This window comes from Rattus rattus, chromosome 8 (assembly GCF_011064425.1).
Source record: "Rattus rattus isolate New Zealand chromosome 8, Rrattus_CSIRO_v1, whole genome shotgun sequence".
Classification (NCBI taxonomy): Eukaryota; Metazoa; Chordata; class Mammalia; order Rodentia; family Muridae; genus Rattus; species Rattus rattus.
The window spans coordinates 64,399,389-64,404,204 of NC_046161.1; positions in this window are offsets into that span (position 1 = coordinate 64,399,389).

The window sequence follows — 4,816 nt, forward strand, 5'->3', positions numbered from 1 at the left end:
CTGCAGAGGGAGGGCTGCAGAGGGAGGGGCTGCAGGGGGAGGGGCTGCAGAGGGAGGGGCTGCAGAGGGAGGGCTGCAGAGGGAGGGCTGCAGGGGGTGCTGCAGAGGGAGGGCTGCAAGGAGGGCTGCAGAGGGAGGGCTGCAGGGAGGGCTGCAGGGGAGGGCTGGAGAGGGAGCGCCGGAGGGAGGGCTGCAGAGGGAGGGCTGCAGAGGGAGGGCTGCAGAGGGAGGGCTGCAGGGGGAGCGGCGGAGGGAGGGCTGCAAGGGGGGCTGCAGCGGGAGGGCTGCAGAGGGAGGGGCAGAGGGGAGGGCTGCAGAGGGAGGGCTGCAGGGGAGGGCTGCAGGGGGAGGGGCTGCAGGGAGGGCTGCAGGGAGGGCTGCAGAGGGAGGGCTGCAGAGGGAGGCTGCAGGGGGGTGCTGCAGAGGGAGGGCTGCAAGGGGAGGGCTGCAGAGGGAGGGCTGCAGAGGGAGGGCTGCAGAGGGAGGGCTGCAGAGGGAGGGCTGCAGGGGAGGGCTGCAGGGAGGGCTGCAGAGGGAGGGCTGCAGGGGGGGCTGCAGGGGGGGCTGCAGGGGAGGGGCAGGGGGGGGGGCTGGAGGGAGGGCTGCAGGGGGGGTGCGGAGGGGGGGCTGCAGAGGGAGGGGTGCAGGGGGGATTGGGGGAGGGAGGGCTGCAGAGGGGGGGCTGCAGGGGGTGGTGCAGAGGGAGGGCTGCAGAGGGAGGCTGCAGAGGGAGGGCTGCAGAGGGAGGCTGCAGAGGGAGGGGCTGCAGGGGAGGGGCTGCAAGGAGGGCTGCAGAGGGAGGGCTGCAGGGGGGTGCTGCAGAGGGAGGGCTGCAGAGGGAGGGCTGCAGGGAGGGCTGCAGAGGGAGGGCTGCAGGGAGGGCTGCAGAGGGAGGGCTGCAGGGAGGGGGGGGGCTGCAGAGGGAGGGCTGCAAGGAGGGCTGAGAAATCTCCAACTCCAAATCTGAAAACCTTTTGACCCCAAAGTTCACAGTGGCAACCTTGAGCTCAATGCACAACCAGAAAGGAAAAGACACTTAAGTTAAAATACTTTCGCCAAAGTTAAAAACATGACTTCTTGCAAGTTTACACTGGGCACACAAAAACTGACTCAGTTTGCTGATAAATGAGACAAGCAGTTAGGTGGCAGGGCGGGTTTAAAAGCATGCTGAGAACCCGGATCCCTGTAGACAGTTGTAGAGAAAAGTTCCCAGGTTAGATCCAAGGCTGATAAATGTCCTATGGGGTGACACCAAGCAATAGTGAGGTCTTCCACTGGGCAGAAGTCATCTGCCTCTCTAGCAAACAAGATGTAGACATTAACATGGAATTTGACTACGTGTGAGCCTTTGACTAACAGCAAATACCGAAGTCAAACAAAAGCGTGTCTTCCGAGGTCAGCGGCTCCCGTCAGTCATGGGACTTTAGTCATAGGCACACAGTCATGCAGAGGCGTAAGAGAGTAGAGAGAGAACTCTCCCTAAAAGGTGACTAGAAAACAGTTCGATTTCACTGCACGTGCAGCAAAATCTATTTCATGCTGGATCAGCCTTCTTTATCAGGTTTTCTGTATACCCGAATGTGCTGACAATACTGTTGCATAGACAACGTCTGCATTTGATTGTCACCAAGGGTAAGGACACTTGAACCATTGTCCAGAGATAAAAGTACGTGTAGTTAGATGTGTGTTGGATAGAGGAGGTTCTGAAATCGCTGGGTGCATTGCTTAGAGAGGAGGGTATATGCATAGTATATGTAGGCGAAGGAACTAGGCTCTCAATGCATATTACAAGGGGTGTGTGTGTGTGTGTGTGTCTGTGTGTGTCTGTGTGTGTCTGTGTAAAACACAAGCCAAATAAGGTTCCAGGCTAATCTACACACACACACACACACACACACACACACACACACACACACACAATGTAACTGAAAAAAAGAATATCCTTGGGTTGTACAGATGTCTCCTCTGGATCCCTAAAAACCCACCCAGTGTTTCCCCAGTGGGAAGTGGGGACAGGTGAGCCCCAGAGCAAGCAAGCTAGCTAGAGTAGCTGAAGGGCTAGCGCAGAGTTCTGCTAGAGACTGCCTCACTGTGTAAGAGGGGAAGCTACTAAGGAAGAGATCCAACATCAGTGTCTGGCCTACACATGCACGTCCACATATATGAGAATGCACATTGTCTTAGTTAGGGTTTCCATTGCTGTCAAGAGACTCCATGACCAAGGCAACTCTTATAAAGGACAACATCTAATTGGAGCTAGCTTACAGGTTCAGTGGTTCTATCCATTATCATCAAAGTGGGAACATGGTAGTGTCCAGGCAGGCATGGTGCTGGAGAAGCTGAGAGTTCCACTTCCGAGGCAAACAGAAGACTCTCAGGCACACAGAAACACACACAAAGGATGCCCTTACACGATAACCAACAAGCATGTTGCCGATCTTTTGTTCTCGTTTCCAACTTTTAAGTAATTACCTTAATTGTGATAATAATGTTGAGCCATTTTCCTTCAGAGAAGAGTACATTTCTAAGAAGGCTGTAGTGGTTCGTTACTGTGGTTGAGAGTATCGGCCAGTCAAGGGTGCACAGCAAGTCCTATCTCAAAAACAAAATGAGGGAAACCAAAAACAGAGGAAATTTTGGGTCCAGCCTGAAGTCATGTTTAAGAACATTTAAGAGTCCCATCTTGAATTGATGATAACATACAGGGACTGTTCAGGATTGGCCAACCAGGTGGTTCTTCAGACTGGACACTCTTTATGTTGGCTGTGACTATGCTCCTAAGACCAACGTTGATGGAGTCCAGTGGGTCTCAGACATGGCAAGCAGACTCATCCAATGGCTTTGAAACTCTTCTGTGTCTGTTCCGATTTGTCACATGTCATATCTGAACACACCCCTGGGTTATAATAAGGAGCATCGTTATCTAGGATGAACGCTGCTGACTAAGGCTTGCTAGACACCTGGCATGGTTACTTTCTGTTTCCATGCACGCTTAGGTGTCATGGCCCAGAACCACCTGCTTGTGCGTGCTCTCTCTCTCTCTCTCTCTCTCTCTCTCTCTCTCTCTCTCTCTCTCTCTGTGTGTGTGTGTGTGTGTGTGTGTGTGTGTGTGTGTGTGTGTCTGTGTGTCTGTGTATCTCTCTGTCTTTCTCTGTCTCTCTTCGTCTCTGTCTCTCTGCCTCTCTGTGTGTCTCTGTCTCTGTGTGTGTTCCTCTCTGTATGCCTCTCTGTCTCTCTATCTTTGTCTCTCTCTGTCTGTCTCTGTCTCCCCTCTGCCCTTCACATCAACATGTGACTTGAGAGTTCCTGGCAATCTCTGGAGCATAGTCAGAATTTCCTATTTGGCTGCACTTGAAATATTCTTGAAAACACCTTATGCTGGAAGTCAGTGGACATGTCTAACAGACTCATGATCAACCTCTCAGTGATGGTCTCTTGAAGCCCATGAATCATTTAGGGGCATGTCATCGTTGTAAGACTTGTGAGAAATTCATATTCTTGCTGTCCGGGGGATGGATTTCACATGCTCAGCAAAACTGGACCAGTAGGGCTCAATCCTCAGCGCTGTTCCAAGGACCTGGTGACTCGTTCCACCTTCATTTTCAGCCTTGGTTCTAGGAAAGTATGGAGTTTGCATTCAGTCTTAGTCAAAAAATCAAGAAAACATTGCTATAAATTTTGGCCAATCTTCCTGTGATAAAGCTTCCTTTGCTAACATGACTGTTAATAAACCATGCCTTGCTACTTCACTTCTGTGTCCTTCTGTAGGTTTTCTTTTTTCTTTTTTTGCTTAAAAATTTTTATTTTTAATTATTCGTATATGTATGTGTATGTGCATATGAATGTGCTCTTGAAGGCCAGAAAGGCTGTCAATCTCCTGGAGCTGGAGTTACTGGTGGTTGTGAGCCACACAACATGGGGGTGGGAACTAAACTTAAGTCCTCTGGAAGAACAGTGAGTGCTATTAATGCTGAGCCATCTCTCCAGCCTTGGCTCTTGTTTTAAGGCTGTATCACAAAGAGAACTTTTTCTACTATGCTAATGCTTTCATGAATAAACATATAGATGGTATATAAACTATATATTTAATGTACAGTGTTAGGTATCGTTACGATATTTTCAAGTAGAACTTGTTTCCATTGACTTTCCCACCCTCTTTGGGCTCCCTTACTTCTTGTTCTCTCTGGTGTACCCACCCCTCATCTCCTTCCCAGTTTCATGTCTGTCACCTGCATCCTTTTGCTCCTGCCCCCTTGCTTCAAACCCATTTTCCTGTTTTAGCCCCTCTTGGTCTTCTTTCTCGTTTTATAGGCTTTACCTACAATTTTTCCTGTTTACATGCATACAGATATTCATTACATCTTAAAGATTCATTTTGTGTGTGTGTGTGTGTGTGTGTGAGTGTGTGTGCCTTTGTGTGTCCACGCGTGCATGTGCACCTGCTTGAATGTGTGTACACCATGGGCAACACCAGTATATGCTCCCAGTTTTCAGATGTTTGCCTTTTTAGGGAGATGGAGAAAGAAGCACGAAGACAAAAGGAAGAGAAGTGGCTGCTACCCACAAGGCAGCAGTGACATTGTTTTGGTCAGTGGCAGTAGCTCTCATTCCTGAGGCTGGGATCCAATTCTGGCTGGTCCACAATTATCTTTCCTCTCCTTCCACATGTGCCTTTGCTTGCCATCGAAGTACTGTAGCATCGCCACCATTAGAGTGTGCGCAGGAGAGCACACATGAGTGTCTACCTGAATGTCTGAGGACAACCTTGGGGGTCATTTCTCAGGCAGTATCCTCCTTGATCTTTGAGACAGAGCTT